Genomic DNA, 12,000 nt, shown 5'->3' with positions numbered 1-12,000 from the left:
AATTCGTAGCGTTATTGACTTCAAAGCGATCAAAGATTCCTTGAAGTACAGAAAACTGGCTGCTAAAGTTATAATCCTTTAAAGATCTTTTCTTGACCATTCTTAGAAACGTTGCTAGTGATCCTACTAAATACCAGTACAAGGTCGTGACCTTGTGATCTCAAAGCATACTAACATTTCCGAGTACGTTGCTGGTTCCGCAATCATTTATTTTCCCAACAATTTCCCTGATTATAGGGAACATAATTTCTCAACTCTATGCAGACCAATGACAACTCAAGAATAGTTTATGTGACTCCACTGGTCTTTCCTGAATTTCTGTGCTTCCCCACAAAGTAATCTTGTCAGCACAACAATACAACATTAGAGTTTCCAAAGCAACAAAGCTTCATATCGTTCCACCAATTAACAACAAGATTGGGGAGATGCCAAGCTCAAGCAATAATCAATTTCATGTTTGTGTTGCCATTACAAGTTTCCCTATCAATCCACCACTTGGGAAACACTTGAGTGGTGTCTACCTTACTCGAAAATCACACTTTCTTTCCGTAGAGCATCGATGGGGAACCGCTGCAGTCGGGCCATCGCTCGGAAGGAAGAAGAGGAAATCGAGTGAAAATACGAACACCACTTATCCAAATGACTATATAGGGGACATGATCTCACTTTTACTCAATTTTTCACTTTGCTCCACACAACACTCTATATTTTTCAATACGTGCAACAATATATGTAGTACAACAACTTTAATCCATCAATAAAATTTACTGTATAACACTAGCATGGGGGTACACAAATATTCCTTTCAACTTCATCTCTAACTTACTTTTCCGAGTATCAACTCACCGAATATAACTTCGTTAACTCCTTAATGCTCAATCCCCTAATAATTTACCCAACACTTTATCCAATTTTCATACTTACTACCTTTGGAGCGTTTGTGGTCGAGTGGCATCATGACGGCATTGGCAATTTAAAATTTAAACCAAACTTTAAAGCACCACAAGGAAACAAACAAAATTCTTTTTCCAGGAACCTCAAATGTATCTTTACTTTTTAAATCCGTTGGAAATTCTTTGAATGACTCGGAAGTAGCCTCAATGAAAAATATTTGCAAGCGAAATAAGGCAATAGGGTATCCTCCGGGAAGAATAAAATAAAGGAAGGACGTCGAAAACATTTTTTTTTTTTTTTTTTACCAACATACTTTAAAATGTCCAAGAAATTCGAGCGTTTTGCCCAACCAAATTCGACACTTGAAAAAAATTATGACAAGGGTTGCAGTTTTGCAAAAACGATTTCGAAAGTATTTCGGAACCTAGAGCTCTGATACCACTTTACTGTGGTGACCCGAAAGGGGGGTCCCACAGCGCCGCGACTCCGAGCCAATGAGGAATCGACATGTCACGAATGGCATCTCGATAGCTCATCAACCCGAAACCGCAAGGCCTTTTGAGTTTAGGTTGTTGGTTTACAAAACACTTTCTTGGACAAATCATTCTAGCAACCTAACAACACATTGTCAAAAGCGGAATTCGAAATGGGCTAAGAGTTTTGGGCTTGCAATCGGAGCCCAATTTGGAAAATAAAACGGATCACTAAGTAACTACAAGTATGGGAGACGCGCCCCAGGGTTACGGGTCTCCCGGAATTTTTTTGTAAACGAGTAGGAAATAAATAAAAAGTAAATAAACTAGCTACTACAAAATCCGATTAAGGACCAAAACCTTCTTTTGATAAAACTAAAGAGAAATGCGCCAAGCCGTGCCATGTGCCTCCCCTGTACGCTTCCCGACCACATGCTCGAAACCTGCACACTATAGTAGGGGTGAGCTTTCGTCCTCGCATGCCCAGTAGGGGCCGACCCAACCATGCTAGGTTTGAAAAAATAATATACTTGAAAATATTTACTACATAATATTGTGCACGTTTATCGAAAAATGCTTTAAGAAAAGTGGCAACCACAAACATTCGTTTTCTTTCATTAAACATGTGCAGTATGCTTCACACACTTGGAGCTCCGAGATACTTACCTGCCGGCTAAAGTAAAATAAATCAGTGACCGATCTGGTTCGTCCTGAGTAAGAGAACCAGCCAACTACTTTGTAGTCCTTGTGACTACAAGTAGCGAAAGTGTCCATTTCCTGGCTCTGAGTCTCCTATGACTGGTTCACTGTCTGTACTTACCTTTCCCCGACAAACATAGGAGCACAGCCCCCTCCGGAGGTTCACGGTTATCGACACCGTGGGATCCCTAGGAATCAACGCGTCTAGGTCCCATTCACTTTCAGGTCACAAACATACAAAGGGTACAGTATCTCAACATGCAAGTCTAGCCTCGGTTTTCGCAATCAACAATTATCAGCTCTGAAAACACATGTATCACGAGGCATCGACTGATGAACAACCAAAAACGTTCTTGCAGGCAACATACTATCATAGTATAGCATTCCACATATACTGAAAAGCCTCTAACAAGGAAGGGACAGCTCACCCTACCTGGAATTGGAGTGCTTGCCCACATTCGGGTTCGTTCTCGACTTTCAACACTTTGTCCACTTCCAAATGCACACGCTCGGGTCCTTTATAATAAAATTAAACCAATAAGTAACCTGACTTCATTATAACTCAACTAACCGAGCAACCAAAACATTTACTTAATTTCCTTATAGTCCATCGGATTATCCTTTAATCGAAAAATGATCTAGAACTTGTGTTTATAGAATTTTCCTTTAGTTGATAAATTCTATTATCCATTCCCAAACAATCCAAATCCAAATGATATAGCATTTGAATCATTTAGGATATGGTGATTATACTTAGCACCTGCACCTTCATTTCTTTACCTTTTTTACCTTAAGAAAACAAATGGCAATTTCCATTCCCGAACAATTCATTTAACATAGTAAGCTCATTCGGGATATGGTGATCACACTTCTTCCCATACTAAAATTTCGGTCAACCGGTTTGACCTCATTTTATTTAGCCTTTAAACCCTAAGCTATTAAATAGCAACCACCATTCCCGAATAATTTCATTATACAATAATTCCGGGATATGGTAGGTTTGGAATATTTCTATTCACGGACCTTAAATTGAACATTCCACATATTAATTCACTTATCCAAAACCGGTCCATTCTTATTTATAATTTTTCTCATGCAATTAGCCAAATCACCGCTTTCATAATTAAATCAACAAGGACAATTTCCTATCAATTCCAATCCACTCAACAACATATCCATATCACCATTTTAACACTTTCCCATTCATGAGGCTACAAACAACAGATTACAACCACCACAGTTTCACCAACAATAGATTCAAAACCCAGACCCTTACCATTTCTTCTTCTCCAAACTGAGGGCTAAATCCAATTGCTGCAATCCAGCTCCAACAATTGCTTTGGGCACCTAACAGATATGACAAGATCAACAGTCCAACTCTTAACCAAATTCATTCCAAAACCGAGTTCTTGAATCCTTACCTTTCCTCAATACAAATGGAACTGACCCAGCACTTCTCTTCTCCGAAGGCTTACAATTTTGCAGACCTCCCTTCCTCCAAAACCTCCAGAACACATATTCCAAAATCCTCACAGATTTCAAATTAAGAAATCGAGTTAGGGTTCTCAATCTAGATCAAAGTAGAAGCCTCACTAAGAAGAAGGGATAGAATCCAGCTTACCGAACGAAGAGAATAAGCTGGTGGTGCTCACGGTGACGCTAGGTTGGCTCACGTGCCAGCGGTGGCGCGTGAGACGCGTGCGGGGGCTCTGGCCGAAATCGGAGGCTGAGGGTCTATGGCTTTGATGCATCGTGAAGCCTTGATTCCAGCTACGGAGGTTGTTTAGCTCGATCCGAGCTGGAGAGTAGAGAACGAGGGCATGCAGGGCCGAGGCCTCCGACGATGCTGGTACGGCGGTTTCCCGACATCGACGAGTGATGATGCTCACGGGTTTCGCTCTTCCTTGTCCACTGAGTCGGACGGTGGTGTCAGTGTGGCATGGTGATGGTCGGAAATCGACGAAGGAGAAAGGGCAGTGGTGTCGCAGCTTTTGGTGGTCGCGTGTGGAGGCTACCGGCGATGCATGTCGGTGATTCCGGGTGGGTTTTGGTCGGGTTCAGGTGTTGCGTCGACTGGTGGAAGTGATGTGGTGAGATGGTGGCCGGAGATGGAGTCTCCGGTGATGGCAGAGGGAGAACGAGAGAGAGAGAGCGAGAGGTCGGGGGAGAGGGAAGGAGAAGGACGCGGCTGCAAGGGAGAAATGGGACTAGGGCTTCCAATTTTTTTCTATTTATAGTTGTGTGCGTGAAATACCAATTTTGCCCTTGCGACGAATTACGAAACTCTCCTAGCTAATTTCTTTCGGGTTTTGGGCTCGGGACTTTTCTTTCATTCGCTTTTCGTCTGAAACTTCCTTAATTAATTCTTGACTTCATCTTAGGCCCAAAACGAGGAACTCTGGCCCACACTTAAATCATGAGGCCCGAATCGTAATCTCGATACCAAAATAATTTCCAAAATAAATTCCTTCACTTAAATTACCTTGCGAAAATCTTATTGGCGAAAAATTACATTCTAAAAATTAAACAAAATTTTCGGGTGCTCACACTCTACCCCCCTTAAAATAAATTTCGTCCTCGAAATTTACCCAATGTATGAATGAGAGAGGTTACTTCTTTTCACCTCGGGCTCGAGTTTGCACAAGACATTGTTTTACCTTCCTCTGATACTTTTTGAACCTTTACCATTCACATGGTACATCTTACTCCACTTATGGGGACGACCTCATCAAACTCTATAACCATTTGTTTTTTCGCAAATTGCACTTTTCCTCTATCACATTGTGTGTGTATGTGCAAACATTTGATTTCATTGTCTCATCCAACTCCTCTGAGCTCAATGCCATATACAAAGACATTATAATTTTAGCCTTTCCGAATAATTCAAAGAGTCTTATAACAAATCGGGGACTAACACTTAGTCAACCACTAATCTCAATAACCACATACTGCAAAGCAGTGGCAAATCCACTCGTCGACCTCATTTCCACAACTAAATGACCAACATTTTAGTGTAAGAATCCTCAAGCATTACTTGTAAACAATTCGCGTGGAATGCCCCGTCACACATTATCTTACACAACACAATGACATTCGTAAAACTTTCACAATTCGTGCTTCCATTAATTTCATATCCCCATTCCGGAGCTATCTTTATCAATTCAGTAAGTGTTCCTATCATACGTTCCATAGGATACACTTTATTCCGTGAATCTTGCTTCTTTTCGATAAGCAACTCGCTGAATAGCAACTTCGTTGCAACCATGCAATAATCGCTTACTTTTCAAAATCACCGAAAACAAATCGACGTCTACGCTCAATTCCCATTTAACGAGAGTATAAAATTACTCGGGAATTTGAGCCTTAAATATAAGTGGCAACCAAGGAGAGAAACCGAGCTTTCTCCATTGGTCAACCTAAATAAGTTTCGTAGAGCGTCACTACAAATGACACGTCAACGATGTCATCGCTGTCGTCCGCCTCGTAGTTATCAACGATCTTGGTTGTCATACCTCATGCACACTTATACGTAGCTTAGCGGATACTGTTTACTCCATGGACAAACAATTGTGGCAGCTTGTACATATGACGTCGAAACCAAGCAAACGATTCAGTAAATTCGATGTCACATTGTGAAATCGCAACACCTAAGTACCTACAACACGTCATGAGACACCAATCAATAGGTCGCTTGGCATTGACCAAACAAACCGTCCAATGCTCAAGGCATCAAGTTGCAACAATACTTTTCGCTAAGTTTCAACGAAATTCGAGGATCACCAATCGAAGTTGACTCCTCGAGATTTGTAAAGTTCGTAGCATTTCCATTAACGGTCTCGACCTTGAACTATCATTTCTATCATACGAACTCGTTTGATGTCAAAACTCAAAAATCAAGTCATAAGCGCTCCTTCAATTTTTGGTCAAGCCAAAATAGTTGAATCGGTTACAAGCACTTTATTTTCTTGTGTCCTCGTCCGACAACAAGAAAAAGTAATTTCTAAATATTCTCCTTTAAAGTAATCCTTTACTTTCGAAATGGGTGCCCTGAGTAAATCCGAAGGTGAACTAACATTCTTTCAACCACCAGTTTACATAAAAGATAACTAATGATAAGAGAAAGCCACAACGAGACTAACATTTCAAGTTTCCAAGAAGTTGGAAAATAATTTTGAATGAGTTCACTACTAAAATTTTGGATATGCAATTTCAACCAAATCAAGATCAGTAGGTTCGATGTAGAAATGCTGACTGAGACCGTCGTCAAAATTTCAGAAATTTAAAAGTAGTAGAGGTCGGATAAAACTAAATTTCGAGTAGTTGCGGAGACAAAATAGTAAAATTCTTGGAATTTCAATTTTTTTTTTTTTTTTTTTTTTTTTTTTTTTTGCTTGAAAACAGAATAGGGAAATTGTAAACTCTCCTACTTTTCGAACAAGATTTGTTGGCACAAACTTTTTGGTAGGTAAGGAAATAATTTCAAATGCATTTTGCTGAAACAGCCTTGAAGATAGTTTTGAGTTTGTTTTCAAAGTCTAGGTTGTAGAATTTTTTTGTTTTTTTTTTTTTTTGTGTTTTTTTTTTTTTGAAGAACCCAAAATGTTCGAGCTTTGTAAAACAGAACACTTTAGTAAGGAAAACTTGATTGTTTAAGGTGTAGTCTCTTGACTTATGAGGAAAACATTTTAGTAATGCAAGAGACGAAAATCAACTTTTGTAGTAAGAGGCAAGAACGTAAAACAGTTAATGTAAACTCCTGGTGTGGAAGAAATGTTACGAATTCCTTGTCTCAAAAGCAAACACGTGAGGTAAATGCGCAATTTGTCACCTAGATTTTTGAACTTTTCAATTACGCCTTGACGTCACCATTTCAGCGTCATTCTAACCACGTAATCAAAGTTGTCTTTCAAGAGTGTGCTACCAACTTGTCTACGTTCTGAAATTCGTAGCGTTATTGACTTCAAAGCGATCAAAGATTCCTTGAAGTACAGAAAACTGGCTGCTAAAGTTATAATCCTTTAAAGATCTTTTCTTGACCATTCTTAGAAACGTTGCTAGTGATCCTACTAAATACCAGTACAAGGTCGTGACCTTGTGATCTCAAAGCATACTAACATTTCCGAGTACGTTGCTGGTTCCGCAATCATTTATTTTCCCAACAATTTCCCTGATTATAGGGAACATAATTTCTCAACTCTATGCAGACCAATGACAACTCAAGAATAGTTTATGTGACTCCACTGGTCTTTCCTGAATTTCTGTGCTTCCCCACAAAGTAATCTTGTCAGCACAACAATACAACATTAGAGTTTCCAAAGCAACAAAGCTTCATATCGTTCCACCAATTAACAACAAGATTGGGGAGATGCCAAGCTCAAGCAATAATCAATTTCATGTTTGTGTTGCCATTACAAGTTTCCCTATCAATCCACCACTTGGGAAACACTTGAGTGGTGTCTACCTTACTCGAAAATCACACTTTCTTTCCGTAGAGCATCGATGGGGAACCGCTGCAGTCGGGCCATCGCTCGGAAGGAAGAAGAGGAAATCGAGTGAAAATACGAACACCACTTATCCAAATGACTATATAGGGGACATGATCTCACTTTTACTCAATTTTTCACTTTGCTCCACACAACACTCTATATTTTTCAATACGTGCAACAATATATGTAGTACAACAACTTTAATCCATCAATAAAATTTACTGTATAACACTAGCATGGGGGTACACAAATATTCCTTTCAACTTCATCTCTAACTTACTTTTCCGAGTATCAACTCACCGAATATAACTTCGTTAACTCCTTAATGCTCAATCCCCTAATAATTTACCCAACACTTTATCCAATTTTCATACTTACTACCTTTGGAGCGTTTGTGGTCGAGTGGCATCATGACGGCATTGGCAATTTAAAATTTAAACCAAACTTTAAAGCACCACAAGGAAACAAACAAAATTCTTTTTCCAGGAACCTCAAATGTATCTTTACTTTTTAAATCCGTTGGAAATTCTTTGAATGACTCGGAAGTAGCCTCAATGAAAAATATTTGCAAGCGAAATAAGGCAATAGGGTATCCTCCGGGAAGAATAAAATAAAGGAAGGACGTCGAAAACATTTTTTTTTTTTTTTTTTACCAACATACTTTAAAATGTCCAAGAAATTCGAGCGTTTTGCCCAACCAAATTCGACACTTGAAAAAAATTATGACAAGGGTTGCAGTTTTGCAAAAACGATTTCGAAAGTATTTCGGAACCTAGAGCTCTGATACCACTTTACTGTGGTGACCCGAAAGGGGGGTCCCACAGCGCCGCGACTCCGAGCCAATGAGGAATCGACATGTCACGAATGGCATCTCGATAGCTCATCAACCCGAAACCGCAAGGCCTTTTGAGTTTAGGTTGTTGGTTTACAAAACACTTTCTTGGACAAATCATTCTAGCAACCTAACAACACATTGTCAAAAGCGGAATTCGAAATGGGCTAAGAGTTTTGGGCTTGCAATCGGAGCCCAATTTGGAAAATAAAACGGATTACTAAGTAACTACAAGTATGGGAGACGCGCCCCAGGGTTACGGGTCTCCCGGAATTTTTTTGTAAACGAGTAGGAAATAAATAAAAAGTAAATAAACTAGCTACTACAAAATCCGATTAAGGACCAAAACCTTCTTTTGATAAAACTAAAGAGAAATGCGCCAAGCCGTGCCATGTGCCTCCCCTGTACGCTTCCCGACCACATGCTCGAAACCTGCACACTATAGTAGGGGTGAGCTTTCGTCCTCGCATGCCCAGTAGGGGCCGACCCAACCATGCTAGGTTTGAAAAAATAATATACTTGAAAATATTTACTACATAATATTGTGCACGTTTATCGAAAAATGCTTTAAGAAAAGTGGCAACCACAAACATTCGTTTTCTTTCATTAAACATGTGCAGTATGCTTCACACACTTGGAGCTCCGAGATACTTACCTGCCGGCTAAAGTAAAATAAATCAGTGACCGATCTGGTTCGTCCTGAGTAAGAGAACCAGCCAACTACTTTGTAGTCCTTGTGACTACAAGTAGCGAAAGTGTCCATTTCCTGGCTCTGAGTCTCCTATGACTGGTTCACTGTCTGTACTTACCTTTCCCCGACAAACATAGGAGCACAGCCCCCTCCGGAGGTTCACGGTTATCGACACCGTGGGATCCCTAGGAATCAACGCGTCTAGGTCCCATTCACTTTCAGGTCACAAACATACAAAGGGTACAGTATCTCAACATGCAAGTCTAGCCTCGGTTTTCGCAATCAACAATTATCAGCTCTGAAAACACATGTATCACGAGGCATCGACTGATGAACAACCAAAAACGTTCTTGCAGGCAACATACTATCATAGTATAGCATTCCACATATACTGAAAAGCCTCTAACAAGGAAGGGACAGCTCACCCTACCTGGAATTGGAGTGCTTGCCCACATTCGGGTTCGTTCTCGACTTTCAACACTTTGTCCACTTCCAAATGCACACGCTCGGGTCCTTTATAATAAAATTAAACCAATAAGTAACCTGACTTCATTATAACTCAACTAACCGAGCAACCAAAACATTTACTTAATTTCCTTATAGTCCATCGGATTATCCTTTAATCGAAAAATGATCTAGAACTTGTGTTTATAGAATTTTCCTTTAGTTGATAAATTCTATTATCCATTCCCAAACAATCCAAATCCAAATGATATAGCATTTGAATCATTTAGGATATGGTGATTATACTTAGCACCTGCACCTTCATTTCTTTACCTTTTTTACCTTAAGAAAACAAATGGCAATTTCCATTCCCGAACAATTCATTTAACATAGTAAGCTCATTCGGGATATGGTGATCACACTTCTTCCCATACTAAAATTTCGGTCAACCGGTTTGACCTCATTTTATTTAGCCTTTAAACCCTAAGCTATTAAATAGCAACCACCATTCCCGAATAATTTCATTATACAATAATTCCGGGATATGGTAGGTTTGGAATATTTCTATTCACGGACCTTAAATTGAACATTCCACATATTAATTCACTTATCCAAAACCGGTCCATTCTTATTTATAATTTTTCTCATGCAATTAGCCAAATCACCGCTTTCATAATTAAATCAACAAGGACAATTTCCTATCAATTCCAATCCACTCAACAACATATCCATATCACCATTTTAACACTTTCCCATTCATGAGGCTACAAACAACAGATTACAACCACCACAGTTTCACCAACAATAGATTCAAAACCCAGACCCTTACCATTTCTTCTTCTCCAAACTGAGGGCTAAATCCAATTGCTGCAATCCAGCTCCAACAATTGCTTTGGGCACCTAACAGATATGACAAGATCAACAGTCCAACTCTTAACCAAATTCATTCCAAAACCGAGTTCTTGAATCCTTACCTTTCCTCAATACAAATGGAACTGACCCAGCACTTCTCTTCTCCGAAGGCTTACAATTTTGCAGACCTCCCTTCCTCCAAAACCTCCAGAACACATATTCCAAAATCCTCACAGATTTCAAATTAAGAAATCGAGTTAGGGTTCTCAATCTAGATCAAAGTAGAAGCCTCACTAAGAAGAAGGGATAGAATCCAGCTTACCGAACGAAGAGAATAAGCTGGTGGTGCTCACGGTGACGCTAGGTTGGCTCACGTGCCAGCGGTGGCGCGTGAGACGCGTGCGGGGGCTCTGGCCGAAATCGGAGGCTGAGGGTCTATGGCTTTGATGCATCGTGAAGCCTTGATTCCAGCTACGGAGGTTGTTTAGCTCGATCCGAGCTGGAGAGTAGAGAACGAGGGCATGCAGGGCCGAGGCCTCCGACGATGCTGGTACGGCGGTTTCCCGACATCGACGAGTGATGATGCTCACGGGTTTCGCTCTTCCTTGTCCACTGAGTCGGACGGTGGTGTCAGTGTGGCATGGTGATGGTCGGAAATCGACGAAGGAGAAAGGGCAGTGGTGTCGCAGCTTTTGGTGGTCGCGTGTGGAGGCTACCGGCGATGCATGTCGGTGATTCCGGGTGGGTTTTGGTCGGGTTCAGGTGTTGCGTCGACTGGTGGAAGTGATGTGGTGAGATGGTGGCCGGAGATGGAGTCTCCGGTGATGGCAGAGGGAGAACGAGAGAGAGAGAGCGAGAGGTCGGGGGAGAGGGAAGGAGAAGGACGCGGCTGCAAGGGAGAAATGGGACTAGGGCTTCCAATTTTTTTCTATTTATAGTTGTGTGCGTGAAATACCAATTTTGCCCTTGCGACGAATTACGAAACTCTCCTAGCTAATTTCTTTCGGGTTTTGGGCTCGGGACTTTTCTTTCATTCGCTTTTCGTCTGAAACTTCCTTAATTAATTCTTGACTTCATCTTAGGCCCAAAACGAGGAACTCTGGCCCACACTTAAATCATGAGGCCCGAATCGTAATCTCGATACCAAAATAATTTCCAAAATAAATTCCTTCACTTAAATTACCTTGCGAAAATCTTATTGGCGAAAAATTACATTCTAAAAATTAAACAAAATTTTCGGGGGCTCACAGTAGCTGTGTTTGGGTTGCTGCTTCGCTGGGATCGTCGACGAAACAGTGTGGAGATGCAGGTTCGGAGGTTGCCGGGCAAGGTTGGATCTGTGGCGGCGTGGATTGGATCGGATCGTACTGATCCCATCTGGAGTGAGTTTCACGGGTCCAATTTGGGAATCGATTTGCTTGGAGGAGGCGGCGCTTACCTTTGGCGCGGCGGGGATGGTGGAATGACGATGATGTTGGTCCGACGACAATGGACGGACGACGCAATTGGTGGTCTGCCGGCGGTGGGCATGGTGAGGTTGGGCCGGGCTCAGCTGGTGACTATTGGTCTTCCCTTTCAAGTGTATTGTGTCTAGATCGGATCGGTTGATACCGATCTGGGTTGAGTGCT

General features: G+C 41.1%; 2 long non-coding RNA genes across 2 annotated transcripts; both read right to left on the bottom strand.

Annotated features, from left to right (window-relative positions):
- Window positions 1-1,187: 1,187 nt before the first annotated feature.
- On the bottom strand, window positions 1,188-4,339 carry LOC133740497 (uncharacterized). The gene is made up of 4 exons (XR_009861265.1): window positions 3,488-4,339; window positions 3,343-3,413; window positions 2,500-2,582; window positions 1,188-1,817 (listed from the first exon to the last, which is right to left on the bottom strand). It is a non-coding gene; the product is annotated as an uncharacterized LOC133740497 (long non-coding RNA).
- A 4,289-nt stretch (window positions 4,340-8,628) lies between these two features.
- Window positions 8,629-11,346, bottom strand: LOC133740734 (uncharacterized). Its single transcript, XR_009861386.1, has 4 exons — window positions 10,494-11,346; window positions 10,349-10,419; window positions 9,506-9,588; window positions 8,629-8,823 (listed from the first exon to the last, which is right to left on the bottom strand). It is a non-coding gene; the product is annotated as an uncharacterized LOC133740734 (long non-coding RNA).
- Window positions 11,347-12,000: the final 654 nt, after the last annotated feature.

The sequence above is a fragment of the Rosa rugosa genome, chromosome 3 (genome assembly GCF_958449725.1).
Source record: "Rosa rugosa chromosome 3, drRosRugo1.1, whole genome shotgun sequence".
In the NCBI taxonomy this organism is placed as follows: Eukaryota; Viridiplantae; Streptophyta; class Magnoliopsida; order Rosales; family Rosaceae; genus Rosa; species Rosa rugosa.
Note: the sequence above shows the minus strand (reverse complement) of the source record. Positions and strands in the feature narration are given on the sequence as shown.